The sequence below is a fragment of the Armigeres subalbatus genome, chromosome 2, assembly GCF_024139115.2.
Source record: "Armigeres subalbatus isolate Guangzhou_Male chromosome 2, GZ_Asu_2, whole genome shotgun sequence".
Classification (NCBI taxonomy): domain Eukaryota; kingdom Metazoa; phylum Arthropoda; class Insecta; order Diptera; family Culicidae; genus Armigeres; species Armigeres subalbatus.
The window spans coordinates 294,408,625-294,431,134 of record NC_085140.1 but is presented as its reverse complement, the minus strand read 5'-3'; the positions used below and the strand labels follow the sequence as shown (position 1 = coordinate 294,431,134).

Genomic DNA, 22,510 nt, shown 5'->3' with positions numbered 1-22,510 from the left:
TAATCGCTTGCGGTGACAGAATATGAACCCAGTGAAAACTGATCTTACTGTGCGATAATAAATGTAAACATAAATTGTATGTGACTTTTTTACTCCGCCCTGTGCAATATTTCTCACCTCGGTGTGCAAACGGTGTGCGACGATGCGGGAGTGAATAAAATCGTATGCGATGGCACGTGACTGATCCACCTCGGAGGCAACGGTGCATGGTCAGTCACGCGGATGATGGCGCCTGATTTGTGTTTTATTTTCCGAACTGCGAGTGACACATTTCAAAACATGGCGAACCATCAATACCCATTCTGTTTCGATGATTGATAGGGACAATCAAAGACAGAGAAACATTATAATTGAACAAGCAGAATGTCGATTGATATTGATTGATACGTGGCAATCAGGAGAATCAGGGTCAAGCATTTGGTTTGATTTTCAAATCAATGCGTTCTGGACCACCTGTTGCAATAAATTAGAACAGCTTGTCGGATTTTTCATATTTCTAATCATGAAAATATTTTTAAAAAATCATAGAAATGTGAAAAGAGCCGTGGAGTAGAGGGAACACTCATTTGTCTCCACGTTCATGCTAGCAGGTTGTCCTGAACAACAATAAATGATAACCAATTCAAATTCTTCAATCTAAAATTTAGGTGGCTTTTCAGTGACTAACAAACGAGAAGATGATGCGCAAAAGCAACGGTCTGGAAGAATATCGTGGAAATGTAAAAACAAAACTTTCATGGGAATGCGAAACCCGTTTGATTCTATAGATTTTTTTTTTAAATCTTAGCGAGTGAAAAATGAGAGAAAAAAATGCGCTTGCACAAAGTCATTCAATGATTGTCCGCTTATTTGCTACAGACGCCATCTTTGTGAATAATTTTCTGCAGCAAAGCAATTCTCTGTGAAATCAAAAGTCGATTTATTTTTGTATTTTTTTATTTTATTTTTTAATTTTGCATATACGTCTTTTATGGTCAAAAAACATAATTTGCAAAATTGGTTTGTCATTTTGACCCTAGCCTAACTTTTGACAAGGGCCTAAGCAAACAATCCTTGACTACTTTAAAAAATACATAGCTTGAAAACGGCTTGTCCCATCTTTTGGTGTCTTCGGCAATGTTTTAGGTATTCATTGGGACTATGTGAAAAAAATATACACTGCGAAAAAAAATTTTTCAATCATTCAAAACAAAATTTCAAAATCGATTTTCTTAAAATGAATTTTTCAATATTTTTTATTTTTTTGAAATGTTGTAGCAAATAATATATGTACTTTGTTGCACTATGGGTCATAATGGAGAAATGATGGACAAAAAAGTTAGTTTTCCAAAAATAGAATTTTGCGAGAAAATTTCACTTGTGCAACAATTTCCAAAACGGCAATCAAAACCTTCTGCTTTCTAAAATGATGGTCCTGAAAAAGGACCGATTGAGTGCGCCTTTGCAGCCACTATAAGTATGCGAGAAAATTCCGCTTTAATACTGCCCCACCGACTATGAGATTTCTGCAGCAATGGACGATGGCCATCAATGTTGGATGAATTTCGAAATCTAGATGATTTTGCTGACGACGGCCGTACGATTATTTACAGCAAACCGACAATTACGCGAGAGAACACCACTGATGTCGATGCTGGGACCGTTCTCCGAAAAAATCTCGAACTGACTGGCTAGCGCGCGCTGATTGATGGTTGCGATGCTGCACCGCGTTAGACCGCTCTCAGCAAAATCTCGTACATAATAGTTCGCGTGCGCGGGAAAGCTGTTATATTGTTGCTAATGAAGAAAGCTCATTAGTTCCGCCCCTTCGTTATTCGTAATGGGTGCACATAAAATTTGCACCCACAATGATTAACAAATGGGCGGGACTAATGAGCTCACTATATTGAATACAAGAAAACAAGAGATTCCACGGAGAGCCGGCGCATCAAGACGCGTATATTATGACCCCCATTTTGAAAGAAATTTGAGACGAATTCTCTTCGAATTGAAAATGACGATTATGGCATCGTAGGCGGTCCTAGCATCATCAGAGCTGTCTTTCGGGGGTGGTTGCTGCAAAAAAATATTTACCACGCTTTCGTCTGTAGTTTTTTTAGCAGTATAAGGAGAAATCTTTTCGGAAATTCAGGCATCAAATCAAATACGGCAAATCAAACCCTCTTCTTTGTATAGTAATGGTCCTGTCCTGACAAAGGACCGGGTTTTAAAATTGTGCGTCTGTGAAATGACAAAAAGCATGCGAGCAAATTTCAATCGATTTCACTTGAGTGCTGTTCCTACTAACGACGAGTTTTCTGAAGCAACCACCGTCGAAGGTGCGCGCAAGACACGGCTCTTTTTATGCACAGAGAAAATTGAGCGGTCCGTGCTGGGAATGCATGAACGGGATTGATTCGTTCTGACATTTTTACCGGGCGTGAAAGAATAAAATTTTTCAATAGTTTGCGTTGATAATCAATAGTTTAAAAACAATAAGCAAATTGGTGGAAAGTTCGCGAATTGATTGATATACAAATCTTTTAAATCCATCGAAAGATAATGGCGCTATCAACGCTTGAAATCTTACATGATTTTATGACGGTCCCCAATTTTGACATTTTCATGCCCTCTATCCGAGCCTTCCCCTTAGACGTAGTTTACAGTTTACGTTTCTCGTGAAAATCCCAAAGAGCTTACCGCGGAATTTTCAGAGGATTTTTCGTGTTAATTTTAAAGAATTTCTCGCGGGAAGTCCAAAATGTTTCTCGTGGGATTTACGAAGAGTTACTCGTAGAATTTATAAAGAGTTTCCAGTGGGAATTCCAAAAAAATCAAGTAGAAATTTGGAAAAAAAAATATAAATGAAATTTCGTGAGTTTTCCGTGTAAAAAAACTGGGAGATTTCAAATAATTTTAAAAGAAAGACAGAATCACCGTCTTCGTTTAGACGTTCCACAGACTAAACACCTAATATCTACCATAAAACAACCGAAAGGACATTTACACAACACCCAGTGGTCCAGTAAAGAACTTTTCGCTTTACGATATATGGAAAACGGACCTGAAAACTATTTTTTTATTATTCTGGGCCACTTTCCAAAGATTTTGAGAATATTTGGAGACTACCGAGTCTCTTGAAAGAAGACTTCCTAGCTTCTTGGAAATAGGCTTCCGAGCCTCTTAAAACGAGGCTTCTGAGCATTTTGAAAGGACGCTTCTGAACCTCTTGAAAGGAGACTTCCAAGCCTCCTTAAAAAGGGAGGAAGCCTCCGAGCCGTGTTAAATGAAATTTTTCAGCACCTTCAAAAGGCGCTTCTTAGCCTCTTGAGAAAAGGCTTCTTAGTCTCTTGGAAGGAGGCCTCCAAGCATTTTGAAAGGAGGCTTCCTAGACTTTTCAAAAGAAACTTTTAAGCCTTCTGAAAAAAGCTTTCGGACCTCTTGAATGGACACTGCCGAGCCTCTTGAGAGGTGACTTCCGAGCATCTTAAAAGGATGCCTCCAAGCCTCTTGAAAGGAAGCTTCCAAGCCTATTGAATGGATGCTTCCAAGCATCTAGAAAGGAGGCTTCAAAATGTATTGAATGGAAGCACCTCTCTTCCGAGCCTCCTGAAAGGAGGCTTTCGGGTCCCTTTTAAAAGGAGGCTACTGAGCATCTTGAAAGGAGGTTTTTGAGTCTCTCGAAAAGAAGCTTCCAAGCTTTTGAAAACAGCCTTCCGAGCCTCTAGAATTGAGGTTTTCAAGCTTCTTGAAAGAAGGCTTCTTAGCCTCTTGTAAGGAGGCTTTCTTTAAAAAAAAAGCCTAAATCTTCTTCAAAAGAAGCTTCCAAGCCTTTGAAAGGAAGCTTCCAAGTTTTCCTTATTTAAAGGATGCTTCCGAGCCTCTTGAAAGGAAGCATCCGAGTCTCTTGAAAGTAAGCTTCCGAGCCTCTTAAAAGGAGGCTTCCGAGTGTTTTGAATGGAGGCTGCTGAGAATCTTGAAAGGAGGTTTCCAAGCCTCTTAAAGTAGCTTTCCGAGCCTCTTGAATGTAGACTTCCGAGCCTCTTGAATTGACGCTTCTGAGCCTCTTGAAAGGAGGCTTTCATGCCTTTTGAATGGTGGTTTCCGAGCCTGTTAAAACGAGGTTTCTGAGCATTTTTGAAGAACGCTTCTGACCCTCTTGAGAGGAGGCTTCCAATCTTTTGGAAGGAGGCTTCCGAGCCTCTTGAATGGATGCTTCCGAGACTTTTGAAGGGAGGCTTCCGAACCTCTTGAAAGGAGGCTTTCAAGCCTTTTGAAGGAAGGGTCGGAAGCCTGTTAAAACGAGGATTCGCAGCATTTTTAAAGGACGCTTCTGATCCTCTTGAGCGGATGCTTTCATTTCTTTGAATGAATACTTCCGAGCCTCTTGATAAAAAGGGTTCCAAGCCTCTTAAAATGAAGCTTCTAAGTCTATTGAAAGGAGGCTAACCTTTTGAGAGGAGCCTCTTGAAAGAGGACTTTCAAGCTTCCAAGCTTTTTAAAGAAGAATTATAAGACTCTTAAAAGGAAGCTTCCAAGCCTTTTGAAAAAAGGTTTCCAAGGGTCTTAAAAGGAAACTTCCGCGCCTTTTTATTGCTTACTTCCGAGCCTCAAGAAAGGAGCCTTTCAAGCCTTTTGAAAGGAGACTTCTGAGCATCTTGAAAGGAGGCCTCTGACCCTAGTAACATTTTGGTTTTATGGAACTCTTGAAAGGAAGCTTTAAAGCATCTTGAAAAGAAATTTCCAATCTTTTGAAAAAATGCATTCAAGCCTCTTTAAAGAAGGCTTCCGAGCCTCTTAAAACGAGGTTTCTAAGCATTTTTGAAGGACGCTTCTGAATCTCTTGAGATGAGGCATCCTAGCCCCTTGAAAGCAGGCTTCGAGCCTCTTGGAAAGAGGCTTCCGAGTCTCTTGAAATGAGGTTTCCGAGCCTCTTGAAAGAAGGCTTCCTAGCCACATAAAGGTTGCTTCCAAGCCTCTAGAAAGGAGGCTTCCTAGCGTTTTAAAAGAAAGTTTCTGAGCCTCTTGAAATGAGGCTTCAAAGACTTCGAGGTTCTATCCTTTCAATCTTTTGTCCCACAAACTTTCATACACTGTGGTGGTTATTGTGTTCACGATTCAATAGGCTTTGATATACCATTCGCCTTGCATATTATGTACAATACCAAGTTTTGGAATAAAAAATTACACACTTCTCAAAAACTTTTCAGTATGTTTTCATTGGAATTGTAATAAATCCGCCATTAAGCATTTTTGTTCGAGGTACCCCCTGGTGTCAGCAAAGGAACCCCCAGGGGTACGTGTACCCCAGGTTGAGATCCCCTGTTCTAGACGATCGACGTCGCTAACGTCGCTGAAAAATTATCCATGGATAAACAAAACAAAACCAATTCCCGGTGAAGATTGAAAATAAATTTAAAGAATATCCCGCAAAGATTCAAAAAAAATATGCCATGGAAATTCCAAAAAATTTCAGAAGAAATTTCGCGGAAATCCCAAATCTTAAAATTTCGAAGAATTACTCTTTGAGAACCGAAAAGTTTTCCGTGGGAATTCCAGAATACCGTGGTGCATCAAAAGAACTTCAGTATATAAAAAAGTCTACGAATCGAATGCAAATACAATCTTCGTTAATGATACAGGTACACAGAGTCCTCTATTTTTCACGTGCTCCACTGTATTGCATTGAAAACAACGGAAAATATTATAGAATTACGAATAAAATCAACACCTCCTGATTCGAAATACTACTGCTGTTAAAAGTTCAATACGCACCTTGAGAAGCGATCCCTTTGTTTTCTATGCTGCTGATCTTACTCTGTTAATTGCGATATGTATTTTAAACACAGCCACTTTTGCTACAATTATGTCCAACACGCGAACAAATGGCACCTGAAACTGTACGTTTGCTAGGTGGCGATTTCTTTTTTAATTGGAAGAAAATTAGCCCCCCTCCCCCCTAGGATTTAAAAGGCAGTGATATCAGTTTTCAACATAAAGGATTTTGAATTTCTGAACAACTTTGAAGACAAAAGACTTATCTCCCAAATTCCTCCTATCACAACGAAATGAATTAAAAACTAATGGGCTAGAGGTGTGCGCTGAGGCGACGGCGTATGTCGCCATTTTGATTAGCGGAGGCGACTTTTGTCCCGAATTTTCTAGAGAAACTTTTCAGAACCCAAGAGTATTTCTTCAGAAATTTCTCGGAAATTGTACGAAATTTCACATTTTCTTAGGGAAATTTTTCGAAATTTTCTCACTATTTTTCGAAGTTTTTTCAGGAAATTCTCCAAAAATTCTCCGATATTTCTTTTTAAAAAATCTCTGAATTTCCAAGAAAAATTCTATTAAATTCTCTAATGAAATTCTTCAAAATTATCTTTAAAAAATCTGATTTTTCGTCGAGAAATTCTTCATCATCTCTTCGGAACATTCTACGCTAAACACGAAAATTCGGAAATCTCATGGAATTTTTTTTTTAATTTTCTTGAAAAAGTCTACAAAACTTCCTCCGAAAGTTGTTCGAAGCTCCTCTGAAAATTTTACGATGTTTATAGAACAGTCAACCCACCACGTCACCATCCCCCTCCCCTCCGTTTGAAAAGACCATCACAGTAACTCCTGAAATATTTTTCTAATATGGCATAATTTGCTTCCATGAGTCGATATAGTGTCAAAGAACATGGAGGTTTGACTGTAGTGTAGATGCTAGACAAGGATAAAGAAGCATTGACGATCGAGTGCACGATCTTTCACCTTCCATATTTCACAAGTCCGTTGATGAAATTGTGAAGAAGTTCGTGAGGACAACTACTTCATCATAAAAATATCCTTGTACATTTCGAACACTTATTACAGTGAGAAGTGAGAGGTGAGGAATGAGAACTTCTCACTTCTGACTCCTTATTTTTAACTTCTCAATTTTCACTGTGAAAGGTGAAATTAGCGAGATGAGAAGTGAGACGCCTTTCTCCTCACTCACCATTTCTTACTCCTCATTTCTCTCTTTTCATTTCTCACATCTCACTTTCCATAATGGCATTTTCGGCCAAATAACCCGTTCGGCTAAATGGTCCTTTTTGGCAAATGACGGAGAAGGGTCGTTTGGCCGAAACTAATTCGTCCGGGGCATACGGCCGAAATAGTGATTCGGCTAAACTGGTCATGTGCCCGAAAATGCCGTTTTGCTGAAATCATCGCTTGAGATAAAGAGCGATATGGCGGAAAACTGTAATTTGACCGACGTACATTTTATTCGGCCAAGTAAAAGTCGGCTGAATGACTTTTGGCTTAACGTGTTATTCGACTAAGTGGCATTCGGTCAAGGATTACCAATCCGGAGCTGGCGAGTTCGGTTCTTGGTCTGATCTAGGATGTTTTCGGGTTGTAAACTTTCTCTACATCCTGGGCATAGTGTATCCATTGTATTTGCCACACAAGATACATACTCATGTAATGACGGGCTTTCAATTAATAACTGAGGAAATGCTAATACAACACTAAGTAGATAAGACTAAGTGGAGCAGGTCAAGTTCCAGTTGAAATGTAGAGCCATTGAAGAAGTTAAGAATTATGAATATTCTCCTCCTGATTGAAGCTTCAGAGGAGACTTAATCCCCTTTTCCCATTCCCGATGCATCACGGCCAAAAACAAAGAAATTGGCAGGCTCTTTGAGAAACATTAATTTAACCTTACAGTTATGCAATAGTCTGTGATTTGATGTTATAATTGATACGCCATGGATTTTTTTTTTTGGAAAATTGCAAAAATCTAGTAAAAGTAGAAAGGCGCTTTTTGTTTTTTTTAGTATTTTTCCTTCAAAATAGGTAGAGTTTTCAACTTCCTGTACGTATTAATGAACGAGATTGGAATTCGATAGTATAGACATTTTAAAATTTGGGAAGACTTGATTCCCTTTTTATGATATCTACTCGATAACTATTTGTTCGAGCCAACCATTCATTTTTTTCAATTCTACAAATCTGGTTAACCAATACTGAGAACCTTTTTTTCAATTTTTCTCTAAATTTTTGAATGGGTAACTGATGCCTGGTATGCCTATATTAAATTAACAACTTAAAATCAGTTTATTCTAAAACATTTTATCATTTCAGATCATTTTGTATATTTATGAGATTGTGCTATGAAAAATTGATAGCGTTTAGTCAATGTTAGGAAAATTTTTATGTAGTCAATAAAAAGATCTTTAAGAGGATTCAAACACACAAACCGTCTTATAAAAAACGGTTAACAATCCAAAAAATATGAACATCTTTTTCATAGATAGAATACATCCTTCACTACATTGGAGACTTTTACTAGACTACCTGAACATAAAAAATATATTCTTTCCGAAGGTTAGAAGTGCCTTTCATATGCAATGTATCAGTCAAAATGTTTCGAAATGAACAGCCATGACAACGACAACGGCTCATCTTTTGAAATAATGGAACCACAATCAATCTTTCCTTCAGTCCTACATTCATCCATTGAAAACCGTATCCAAAGTCATCAAGCGACGAACCTTCTCTAATGAATCAGCGAACGTCCGAGGAGTCGCGTGTTGACGGATGAGGTCAGAGCAATTCTTTCGAAGGTCCGATCTATTTACCAGTGGTGTTGCTGTGATGCAATTCGTCGCACGCCGCATAGTCATAAAAAAATAAGTTCGTGCATAAATTATTACGACACAGTTAGAAGAACATGTAGGCCCATTTGGAGACGCTCACATCCATGCTAGCGTTGCTGGAATGGGAGAGTTCCCCGTTTCAGGTAATGTTTTGTATGCCGTAGGCATACCATATGCCAATTGTATGTTTTGTAATGAAAAAAAAGAGCCAATCACGTAGTAGGAACATAACTCAAGACACGATGAGTTCAGTTGTCCGGCGTCTAAAATAGGATGTGCGAAGGCCGCAAAAACTGAACGGTCTAACGCCTCCGCACAGATGCCCGCGCATTGCATTGCAATCTGGCTATTGAGTATCATCGTTTCGTATGATTGAAGTCAGAAGTAATTGGATATACTAATCAAAATATCGTAATCCATCATTAGCGCTTCACCTACTAGCCTAACCTTCCCACAATGGTATATGGCATGTTCGATTTGATGTCTTTGATTATGATCTACTGATTTAAAAATTAAAATAAATCAAATAAAGCATAGGAAATATTCAACAAAACGAATTTTATTGGAAAGCATACCCACGGCTAATCATGTTCTCGACATATTCCAGAAATAAAGACGGAGAACTGATTAAAAACCTTTTTTCTATGCGGCACAGTATGCTTCAAAAGACCGGGCAACCGAATGTCTCCGCGCACCCGAGGAAGGTTAAAATTGCAAATTCACCACAACGGATATCTAGCAGGTTTTCTAGGCGCACGCATGGGACTCCGACCTAATGCTTGATTGAAAATTCAACTCTCGGTGTGTGGATCCAAAAAAGAAGAAGTCGCGTGGGAATCGGTTCTCATAAACACCTCCATTATGGGCCCTATTATGAGTAGCAAGTCATCTTTGTAGATCTTTGTTAGCATTTTCTGCGCCCAGCGAACGTTGGAAACGTAAAGAATTGTACTGGCAGTATGGTGCTGCACATGCTGTGCGGCTGCCGATGGTGACGGCAGATATGCGGATGAGATGGGCCAGAATAATAAAACTGTTGATTTTATATTCGTTACCTTGCTCCGTTCCGTCGAAAGTGGGCAAGCCACCCGCATAGGTTAAATTAACAATAATCGATGGTAGGCTATTTATGACAGAAAAGGTCAACCCGCTAATGTGACTGCCGCGCGGTTTACTGAACGTTATAAAAAGTCAGCAATGGTTTGTCGATATGCCGCGAAATTCATTAGATTTACTTTTCGGCTTTTATGTCGGATAGACCAATTATGAAATCAAAATCCAAATTTGAATAATTAATGCTGAGGACTATACTTCTTCTTCTTCTTCTTATTGGCATTTCATCCCCACACTGAGACAGAGCCGCCTCGCAGCTTAGTGTTCATTAAGCACTTCCACAGTTAATAAATGCGAGGTTTCTATCCAGGTTACCATTTTTACATGCGTATATCATGAGGCTAGCACGATGATACTTTTATGCCCAGGGAAGTCGAGACATTTTCCAATCTGAAAATTGCCTAGACCGGAACTGGGAATTGAACCCAGCCACCCTCAGCATGGTCTTGCTTTGTAGCCGCGCGTCTTACCGCACGGCTAAGGAGGGCCCATCAGGGCTATACTTAGGCTCTCAAATTAATTCATGAATTAAACTCATATTAAATTAAAACAAAACGAAGGTTTAGAACAAGCACATTTGCGAAGCAATATAACATTTGTCATACATCGTATTGAAAAGCACAGGTATAAAGGCTATAAAATCACTCCAAAACAGGGCATTTGATAGAAGACCCGAGTCATTTGGCATAGCTGCCATTTTGCATAGTGTTTACTTGCATCGAAAGTATGAGTAATTTGGCATAACTGATATTTGGCCGCAAATTTGAACTGTTAAAACAGGGGTGGGAGCAACCCTTTTTGAGATAAAGTAATTTGGCATGATTCTGAATAGCATCTAAAGTTAGAGCTACATGTTCGCTCCTAAAACAAAATTTCTATAGGAGGTCCGAAGACTCAAAGCGTTATAAACTAATCGATTCAGCTCGATGAATCGAAGTGATGTCTGTTTGTATGTGTGTATGTGCATAGATAGACGAGTGTTGTGCGCGTGTGTACAAAAAAATAACTCGTTTTACAGCACTTATCCTAAATCCATTTGCTCGTAGCAAATTGCATTCGATGATGATTCCTGTCTTAATATTTCCTATTGGTAATTGGGTTGTTTAGGGGTATATATGTTTTGACATATTCTGAATCTGCATAAAAAACTGAGCCTAACCCCAATTTTTCAGAATTTTTGGAGCCCCAGAACTATTTTTAATTTGCATTTTAAATTTATATGGGACTAAAAATTTGTTCTTATGCTACATGGGCCAACTGTCATTGTATGAATGTTAGTGTCATTCTATCGATTGAAATGGCTTATTGTTTGCTGTATATACATGTAAATAAAAGGTTTACAAACAAAATAAAAATATGTTGGAGATCAGCAAAGCATTCTCTTTATGTAAAACTATAAAAAACCCTCATATTTTACTTTGCTAAACAACCCAATTGACCAGATCGGAAAAAATTTCAAAATTCAATGTTCAAAATTTACACAAAACGCGTTCTAAAAGCTCAATCATTTATATTTCTCTTATCCTTATAGACGAATCCAAGTAAAAATAAGAAGAAGACACACGACGGTGTTAACTTTGACAGATCCTACAGCGCAGCATAGGAAGATCATTTTAAAATGCTTATAATAAATTCTAGACAAATTGTAATTAAAATCTGATTGATATATGATACGGAAAAAGTTCCGAAGTTTATGATGGATACATTTCTAAATAAGTACTTCAGAACTTTTTCCGTATCGTACATCAATCAGATTTTAATTACAATTTGTCTAGAATTTATTACAAGCATTTTAAAATGATCTTTCTATGCTGCGCTGTAGGATCTGTCAAAGTTACCACCGTCGTGTGTCTTCTTCTTATTTTTACTTGGATTCGTCTATAGTCAAAATATTATTTTTTATTTTTTTATTTTTCATGCATATTGCATCTTTACGGGATGCTAGAGGTTTTTCCTTCTTTTTAAATAGATGTTTACCCGGCAGAAGACACTGGTGAAAATATGGGAGTGGAAATAATTCCTTTATTTAAAAGCAGGCCTTTGCTCGAAAAAAGTCAGTGATATAATTGATCCCAAACCCTTCTTCGACTGAGAACGTTTGCCCAAAATAAGGCAATGGTAGATGTGATACATTCTTCAAAAGTAGGCGGTTGCTCGAAATAAAGCAACGGTAAATGTGATTCCTTTTTAGAAAGTTTTTTTTATATGTCGATGATGAATGTGATTCCTTCCCCAGAAGTTGTTCCGCCATTTCGTTTGTCCATATTTATCAGAACATGTGCTAGATGCATAACAATCTCCTTTGTCAATGTGAAAAAATACATCAAATAACCCTGTATCTTTCAAATGATGACTAATGTCCCTTATACCAAATGACGGCTGTGCCAAATGGGTTCTTCGAGGCAAATTTTTCACATAGATAAAGCAGAATTTGATCTTTTTTTGTTATCTTTATTATAGTAATAGGGATAAAGGAGCATGATTTGCATCGAGGACATGTTCTGCTAAATATAAACTAATGGTAGGAATGTTTCGGAAAGACGGACAAAAAAAGGCAAAACATCCGCCATTGCATAATTTCGGATAAACGCCTACTTCCAAACAGGATTCACCGGCATTTTATTCCGAGAACACACCTACTTTACAAGAACCTTCATTCTCTTCTTCCGAGCAAACGCCTACTTTTAAAAAATTACATGTATCATTGTACCACATGAAACGAATTTTGCCAAAAAGGGATTTATATTTGCCATTATGTTTTTCGGTGGAGCAAACGCTCATTTTTATAGAAGGTGCCACATCCACCATTGTCTTAATCCGGGCAAACGCCTACTTAAAAACCCAATTATATCCACCAGTGGTGATTACGCCTTTCTCGATTCAATGTGTTGAATTCGAATTAGTATGGCAAATGCAACGTAAATTGCCTACATTTTGGCGGTTAAAAGCTTTGATGCGATTATATCACGCTACTTAAGAATTACTCAACTATGAAAGTAATGGATTGCGTCACGGCTAAATTGATTAATGACGTAAAGTGTGCATGTAAACAGCGTATTTGTTAAAAGAAAAACAGAAATATTACTCAAACCGAATGAGTTATTAACAAACAAAAACAATAGTGTCCAACTAGGAAAGTTTCTCCGTCGAATAAAACTAGTTGCACTCGAATCGGTCAAGTCCTTCTATATGAAACGTGTTTAACAAAAAAAATCCCGGGGCTACACACATCTACACACACACACACACACACACACACAGACGGACATTTACTCAGTTTTTCGAGCTGAGTCCATTTGTATATAACACTATGGGTCTCCGAGCCTCCTATCAAAATTTGGCTTTTGGAGTGAAATTATAGCCTTCTGGTAAAACTTTGTTGTACGAGAAAGGCAAAAAAGGAATCCCATGCATCATTGCCTTAACAAGGACATACGCCTACTCCCAAAGGAGCATTCACTTTTAAGAGCTGAGTAGTATAAATACGTTTGCGTACGTACGCAAACGTACCTATTCTGCTTAGCTCTTTACTGTTGCCTTACTCCGTGCAATTTTTTTCGGGTCAAACGAATAAACAAAACGGCAATACTACTTTCGAGGAGAAAAAACCATTATTGACTTATTCCAGACAAATGCCTACTTTCAATGAACAAAACACAACAAAACACAATCACCGTTACCTTCATCTGGGCAAGCGCCCCAAACGCAAGATTACATTTACCATTATTTCGATCCAGGCAAACGCCAACTTAAAAGGAATCACATCCAATTGTTATTTGAGTAGGTATCACATTAACCTTTGCTTTATTCCGACCAAACGCCTACTTTGAAAAAGGACTCCACCCACCATAGTCTTAATCTGGGAAAACGCCTACTTTCTTAGAAGGAGGATGATAATTATCTTTATTTATACTCAGCTAACGCATGCTTTCTATGAAAGGATTACATCTCTTTTATTTTATTCCCGACTGATATAACACCGTTCAAGGCTAAGTCCACTCTAAATCAAAATAACTAATTTTGTTTAGAGTCATGAGGCCGAATGCCATTTGTCCGAAAAGGTCCTTTGGCCTACCCGAATAAAAAATACAGTAGAATAACAGTACAATTTATTGTAACACTACTATTAATAACATTAAATTGGCGATAGATTATATTGTAAATGAAACCATAGAAATACATTTGAATGCATTGTTATGAACCATTTATTCAAATGTAAATAAAGTTTCCGCAATAGAATGTACGGGTTGTTAAGTATCGTAACTATACAAAATCTGAGATTTTTCCATACATTTTTTTCGTCACACAATAGAGTGTATGGTTAATATATTGTTGAAATATCCGAACAAATCTGTTCAAAATACAATGGATTGTATTGTATTTGTATAGTAAAACAATACGATTTTTGATTTCTCAGTTGTGACAGCTTTACTGCTCAACAATGCAATTTAAAGGGAAAAATGCATGTTTGTCGCTATGAGCCAAATATTGTTAAATAGTTTATATGCAATGTAATGAAACATTTCAAAAGTTATCAATGTATGAATCTTATGTACGAAAACGTTTCAAAAACTATTGCAAGTATTGTTACATTAGAGAAATATGTTGATGTATTGTATCCTCAGTGTTGATACAATCTGTGCAACCCTCAATAAACAATGTATCCTATTGTATACCGTACATGGTATGGTAATTCAATTATTTACACTATTGAACCAATAGTACATTTTTATCCGGGTAACGTCATTTGGCTTAATTGTTGATATTTGTTTACATATTAGGTGTGTGAAATGAAAAAATGTGAAGCAAACATATCTCTGTGTTATTGATTTTAAGCGTGCGAGAAGTCATAAGTAATAAATAAGTAGTGAGAAGAAAGTGATAATAGATGTGAAATGATAATTGGAAAGTAAAAAGCGAGATGTTGAGAAATGAGAAGTGATATATTAGATAGAGAGGACTAGAGGAGAAGGGAGAAAGGCCGATTCGGCCAATTTTCAATTGCGTCGATCTGTTGCGAAAAAATCGTGCAAAAAAGTGAGCCTAACTTTTGTACGCACTTTTTATGAGAAAAAGTATTTTGGCCATAACTTCCAAGCCCATAATCCGATCCGGTCAATTTTCCATAGTAAACAATGGGGCAGGATACTGAGTCGATTGCACCATTGTGTAGAAATCGGTCGAGGGTGAGTGCAAAAAAGTAAGATAGACTTTTTCACGCCCTTTTTTATAAGAAAAAGTATTTTTGGCCATAACTTCCAAGCCCATAGTCCGATCTGGTCAATTTCCAATAGGAAACAATGGGGCAGGATACAACGTCGAATGCAATCTGTTGCGAAAAAAATCGGTTGACAGAAAGTGCAAAAAAAAGTGAGCTTAACTTTTTTACGCGCTTTTTTATGGGAAAACGTATTTTGGCCATAACTTCCAAACCTATAGTCCAATCCGGCCAATTTTTAATTGGAAACAATGGGGCAGGATCAAGGAATCAATATTCGTGCAACGCCTAACAATATACCCTTTGTCGTCAACAGAGTTTGTTACTGACAAACGCACCCCGCAACAAGCCAAACCCAATCCAAACACAATGACAAGAATATGCAAAATACGACGCTAATTTTGTAATCATAGTTAGATTCTCGTATATTTCCATAAGAGCAAAAACTGTGATAGCTTAAAACGAGATTTGCTGTAGAGATAATGTAAAATAGTGGGATGAAAAGTTAGCAACAAAATTGTCTTGGTTCTCTTTTGTCGCTTGTTTCGCATGCGCATCCAAGAAAAATTGATTCCCTGGGCAGGTACTGCGTTGAATGCAATCTGTTGCGAAGAAATCGGTTAAGGGTAAGTGCAAAAAAAGTTTGATAGACTTTTTTATGAGAATAAGTATTTTGGCCATAGCTTCAAAGCCCATAGTCCGATCCGGTCAATTTTCAATAGGAAACAATGGGGCAAAATACTACGTCAAATGCAATCTGTTGTGAAGAAATCTGCTGAGGGTAAGTGCAAAAAAAAGTGAGCTAGACTTTTTGCTCTTTTGGTGCACACACACACAAACATCACCTCAACTCGTCGAGCTGAGTCGATTGGTATACGGGTCTCCGACCCTTTTATAAAAAGTTTGTTTTTGGAGCAAACATATAGCCTTTACGTATACTTTGTATATGAGAAAGACAAAAAGAAGGAAGATGAAAGCTGGAAGTAGGGGTGTGCACCAGTCCGAAAATCGGCAGCGGCGTGAATCGGCGTGGCGATTTTTTAGTACGTTTTTCAAAAATGTTTTCTGCTTTTTTCGAGACATTTTCAAGACTTAAACGGAAAAATCTATTGAGTTTCGCCGTAAAAAAACTGATGGTCTTTATCAGGAAATTCTCAAAGATTTTTTTCAAAATATTTTTTTGGAAATTATTTTCCACGGAACTAGTTTGAAGTTTCGAAAATTCTTTGGAATTTCCAAGGTTTTTGAATTTTGAATTTATGCAGAAAAATATTTTGAATATCCACCGAAAGTTCCTGTTGAGTATTCTTCGAAATTTACATAGAAATGTGTTTGGAATATCCGCAGGAAACTGTAGAGCGTTTTCACAGGAAACTCTCTGGAATTTTCTCGAGAAGTTCTCTGAAATTTGCACGGAATTTTTTCATAGTTTCCACGAAAGATTGTTCAAAATGTTTAAATTAAAATTTCCGTTTTGAATTTGTTCCAAATTCATTGAATTTCAAATGATTTTCATCCGGCATTTTAAACCAAATTCTTTGGGAAAGTATAAAAAAAGAGGAAGCATTTGGCCGAAATGAACGTTTGGACGACACTGTTATACATCGAAACGGTTTGACCGAAAATTTCATTTCGCCAAAGCGACAGCCGTTAACCCTCCCGAGCAGCACACTTGTCACAGTAGAGTTACTGCAACCAAATCAGCCAGCTAGCCAACCAGCCAGATCAGTGCTGCTAGGGCTAATAGGCCGAAAATGCCGTTTTGTCGAAATGGTCGTTTGACAGAAATGGCCGTTTAGCCGAAAATGTAATTTAGCCCACCGTTTCATACTTCCAATTGTCAATTACTGGAAGGGTAATATGGTCAAGAATGTCCACCCGTTTGGCTACATGACATTTTCGGCCAAATAGCCTTTCTGTCAAACAACAATTTCGGTCAAATGATCTATTTGGCCAAACGACTTTTTCGGTTAAATTAACAGTTCATCTGAACGACATTTTTGGCCGCATGTCCATTTCGACTAAATGACATTTTCGATCAGATGGGTTTTGGCCTAATGGTTTGTTCGGTCAAATGACGTATTCGGCCAAATGTCGCTTTTCGTATTTTAGCCGAAAAATTTTTGGCGGAAAGCTGTGTGAGTGACTGAATTGTACTTTTGTTCGAAACGGTCTATCAGGTCAAAAATGGTTTGACCGAAAATGTAATTTAGCCGAAAAAGTTGTTTGTTGGTCATTTAGCTGAAAATTCCGTTTGGTCGGAATGGTCGATTGATCTTGAGCTTGATGATCATACATTTCGTAGTTGCTAATGCGTGTTTTTTTTAAGTAATTGTCCGCTCTCCCCTACACCAAGAAGCTCAAATGAGTGCCCCCTGGTAGTGGACAGTCTCAATTGTAAGCCTTATACAACGCAACAATAATCATATTTTAGATAAACATACTGAATTTAATGGCTGAGAAAAAAAAACTACTGATAAGGAAAATACTAGCAAACATAGATAATGTGCTTGGATTAAGCATCCTTTTGAATTGCCATTTTGTACAATGGCACAATGGTAATTGCACAGGGAACCAGTGGGTGTTGCTCTACAACCTCAGCACAGTCCGAGAGCACTAAAATTTTCTACGGTCAATTACGGCACCGGCTACGTCCTTACGGTCATCGGGATGGGATTATCCAGTCACCCGCTCTACACTTACCACGACTTAATGCGGAATTTTACTGAAATTTATGGGTTATGGTTCTGTGGGCCTGGAATTGAACCCACAATTTCCTGCGTATGAAGCAGAAGCAGTAGCCATATGACTTTTTTGTTGTTTAATAATAATAATAATATAAAAATTATAAATGTCACTAATAAGCAACAAGCGGGATTGAATGACTAAAGCGTCACCTAGAGGTAGAAGAGTGGAAAGTATGTATTCTCCCATATTTTAAGTCAATTTTTTCATATAAACTTCAGGCTTTTGTTGGCACGACGCCGACATTCAGCGCGCCGCCGTTCAAAATTTGTCACGCCGCTGATTTATAATTTTCCACGCCGATTCAAATTTGAAGAAGTCCACAGAATTTTCAGTGGAAATTCCGGAGATTCAGTGGAATTTCCGTATTTTTTTTGGTTTCCACATCATGTTGAAACTCCAGAGAATTTTTCGTGAAGATACCAATGATTTTCTTGAAAATTCCGTACAATTTCTTGTTGAAATTTTGAAAAACTCTCCGTCAAAACTAAGAAAAAACTCGTACGAAGCATTTCCCGTTGAAATCCGAAGAATTTCTCTTTGAAATTCAATTTTTTTACGAAAAAGGATCTTTCGGCAGAAGGTTATTTGGCCCAAGACCACAAGGCTGATAGTTGGTTGGTCGAAAAATGTCGTTTAACCGAACAGATCATTCGGTGAAAGACTATCTAGCCTAAAGTTATTTGGCCTTTGTTATTTGGTCGACCAGTTTATTTGGCTGAAAATATCGATTGACCAAATAGCTCAATTGGCCGAATATGCCCTTTGGCCGAAATGGACATTCGGTCGAAAGTGTCGTTCGGCTGAATTGGTCATTTTGGTTATTTTCAGAATTTTCTATTGAAAATTATTTTCAGATTTTCCGATAACTACTTTGAAGTTTTGAGAACTCTTTGAAATTACCAATAGGAGCTCCTCTTAGATTTCCTAAGAAAAAATGTTAGGGATTTCAGCGGAAAATTCTTTGGATTTTACATGAGAATTTCTTTAGAATGTTCACGGAACGTTGTTCCAAGGAAAATATTCGAAATATCTATTCTCGGAATTTCCACGGAAAACTCTTCAAAGTTTCAGCCTTTCAGTGGAAGATTGATCCAAATGTAGATTTCAACAAAAAATCTTTGGTTTTTAACGGAAAAATGCTTAGAGTTTTTATGGAATTTCTTTGGATTTCTTACGGGAAATTCTTTGTATTGTCCATACGAAATTCTTGGGTAATTTGGCCGAATAAAGCGGTTTGCTATAGCAGGTCGACTGGCCAAATCGATCGTTTGGCCGAAGAAGTCATTAGGCCGAAAATGCCGTTTGGCCATTTGGCCGAAAATGTCATTTGGCCTATATGGTCAAAACTGGTCATTCGTTTGGCGAAATGGCCTTTTTGACAAATGAACATTACACAAAATTCCGTAACCTTTACTTTTTAAGTCGATGCTGGCCTTTAAACCAAAAGTCATCTAGCCAAATTCCATATAGCCGAGCCGAACTGAACGTTTATCTGAAACTGTTATCAGATCGACAATGGTTTGTCCGAAAATGTTGTTTGACCGATAGCGACATACAGCCAAAAGATATTATCAGTTTCGGATATACGTTTAATTTGGCTTAATGGGATTTGGTTAAATGCCAGTATCGACTTAAAATGTAGAGAGGCTACGAAACTTCGTTCAATTATTTAACAAAAAGCCCATCTCGCCGTAAATGTCATTTGGCCAATTGGGTGGATATTTTTGACCATATTATCCGTTCAGTAATTGATACTTGGCCGTATGACCCGTTGGGCCAAACGACATTTTCGGCCAATTGTCCAAACCAAACGATCATTCCGGCCAAAAGGCATTCTCGAGCTGATGACGCATTCGGTAAAACGACCTGTTAGGGAAAACGAATTTTGTTTTCATGGAATTTCCCAAGAATTTCTTATAGACAATACACTAGTCGTCAGATAACTGCAACATGTTTATGTTTCAGTTAGCGAATACCGTCCGATAACTGCAACGTATTCTAGACGTCAAACGGTTGTCAGTCGACGCCAGATGCTGCCAAAATTTTTCGTTGCCCTTATCCGATCAAAAATTCTATTTCAATGAGAAATGTCCAAAACAAACATTGGAAGCTGATAGGACACATTCAAAACAGTCTTCTTTAGCTTAAAAAAAGCTAGCCTTTTGGTTCTATAAGCAAAAAACTCAAAGGTGCAGCCCAATCGGGTTGTACGCAAAGGTGACGTAGAACTACGTGGCAATACTGGTGGTTTTCATGATTGTCTGCTGAGATTGAGTGAGTTGAAAGCAGGTCAAATTCCAGTTGGAATGTAGTGCTATGGAAGAAGAAGCTTGCGATGCATTTACGAGTTTGACTGATTCACCAAAACCGATTGCTAAACTGTTAGCAAGTGTTCAGTAGTAAATAATCATACATAAATATTGTAACACACTGGAGTCAGCTTTTACGCGGAGGATATGGGCCGCGTAAATTAAAACAACGTAAAAAACCGCAAAAAAATCCAAAATATGTCTAAATGAACCGCGTAGATCCCGAAATTCTAGAGGAAAAAAAATTGCATTCAAAGCGATTCGTGTAAAAATCGGGAATGAAGCTAAACTTCAGTGTACATCGGGAATGAAGCGTTGACTCTTCCTTGATCGGATGGTCCAAGAAAATTTAAAATCCATCGAGAAACGGCTGAGATATTAACGATCAAAGTCTATCATATTTTCGTGACGTTTTTCGATTTTTTGCAATCGTAAAGTGTACCCCAATATAGAAAAGACAGACGTAGTTCTACGTCAAAAACGTTAAAATACTCCGCGTTTGAAGCATTTTTATGGCGTTTATCATGGATTATTATCCAACGTATTCGATCATTCGTATATCACTTTGTGAAAGATGCACCTCAGTGTGAACAGGTATGAAATGTGGAAATGTATCTATGCTCAACCTAAGAAAATATCACACCCTTTCTGCTCAATATTAGGTAAAGTATATTGAAATTACAATTTTCGAATGTCCCTTACTAAGCTTTAGATTGATTCCTAATTAATAAATAACAATCTTAAAAATTCTGCCAAACAATTCATTATTATGCAACCAACGGCTACAAACATCAATCCCTTAATGGTTCTCGTTTTGTCTGCATGCAATTTTACGATTACACGTCATAATTATGATTATCTCGCAATCCATAATTATGACGACTAGCTGCATGGGTACTGGCTGTAAATTAACCCCTTCGCCTACGCCGCCAGCAACGGTTGTGGCGCCCCTTAGTAAATTTACACGAGTAGCAAATTTGTTCAATGCGCATAAATCATAAGTCGTTATTCGGGGCTCGTTGGGCCCATCTTGCTGTGTATAGCTTCATCAGTAGTTTCCACGAAGCATGAATCAGCGTCGCGAACAGATTACTCGTTTGTCATTTGCTTGAACTACCATCCGAAAGACGTCTCGGATGTGTGTCGAAATTGTCGGTGGGATCATAGGTTTTGTTAGGTTGAATATGTTAGTAGATGCAGGCGAACATAAATTACACCAGAGTTGAAACGTCTTCAAGAATATAGAATTGCGCAGTAGACTTCGAATAAGAGGAAAATATTTTCTTACCATTTTCTTATGCTCCATATAAATAAAAATGGATTTTTATGGGAAAAATCTTACATATATATATATATATATATATATATATATATATATATATATATATATATATATATATATATATATATATATATATATTTTAATTTATCATATTCAGATAAACACACATTTTTAAATCTTTCACTAGGGCTTATCGACTAAGCTTATGGGTAAGTTTTGTTTTTAGGAATAGATAGACAAAATTGAATTATTTTTTTAAATTAGTTGATCCGTTATCCGTACTAAATTAACTAAGTTGTGATTTTGATATGAAGTTGCATCCCATTGATTTGATATACACCTACAAACTAGCAGGAGATTGGGTTGATTCGATTCAATCAAAATAAATCATTTCGATATTCTACGTTGCATTTGCGAATGGCAAGGTTAGTAACGTGCTTCAACTTTACTGAAAACAATCACCAACGCTGTTGATCCTAAATATCATCTATCCCATCGGAAGACACACCTAAAGACATTTCGTACCCATAGATCATCGATCCTCTGGCGATCGATCTTTACATTTACAGTCGGAGTATGAGAAGCCTTTTCTGAAACAGCATCGAAGTATCGATCGAAATCAGCTATGGACTCGCTGTAAATTGAAATTCAAGTGCACCTCATCAAGATTTGAATTTCCAAGAAGCGCAACACCCCTCGTACACAATGCAAAGCGGCATGTCATGGCACAGCAGTGATCACAATCTCCGAACGACACTCCGCGCTCGACAGATTAACTGATCGAGATTGGATTGTTTCCCGCTGCTGAGCGGTCGTAGTGGAAGATAGAGAACAACTGTCACGATCGTAGCAACTTGCGAACTTGATCATGATGAATCTTACACCGATCTCATCTGGCGCACGCCACAGCCATCAATCTCGTTACCTTCGTCGTCTTGAGCTCCCCATTAGGATCATGAGCTGCTAATTTTGCATCCCACCAACACTTGAGGAGGGATTAGCGAGGATCTTTTAAACAGTACGCACAAGGTTTACTTTTCGCACCACGGTTTTAGTAATGAGATGACAGACATGGCATTGACATGTCAAATGGAGATCAAAGGGTACTCATGTAATCAAAAAATATACTCCGTCGCATATTCATACGACCCTGATGGCCAGGAGACTGATGTTAGATTTTGACTCACTTGAACCTGCACGAGTTTCATAATACGCACTCATATTCAAA

General features: G+C 37.8%; 2 protein-coding genes across 10 annotated transcripts in view; one reads left to right on the top strand and one right to left on the bottom strand.

Annotated features, from left to right (window-relative positions):
- LOC134212432 (6-phosphofructo-2-kinase/fructose-2,6-bisphosphatase 1-like) overlaps positions 1-22,510 on the bottom strand; it is a 319,297-nt gene that overhangs the window by 246,115 nt on the left and 50,672 nt on the right. The window lies entirely within an intron of this gene.
- LOC134212433 (alpha-N-acetylgalactosaminidase) overlaps positions 1-22,510 on the top strand; it is a 208,515-nt gene that overhangs the window by 173,028 nt on the left and 12,977 nt on the right. The window lies entirely within an intron of this gene.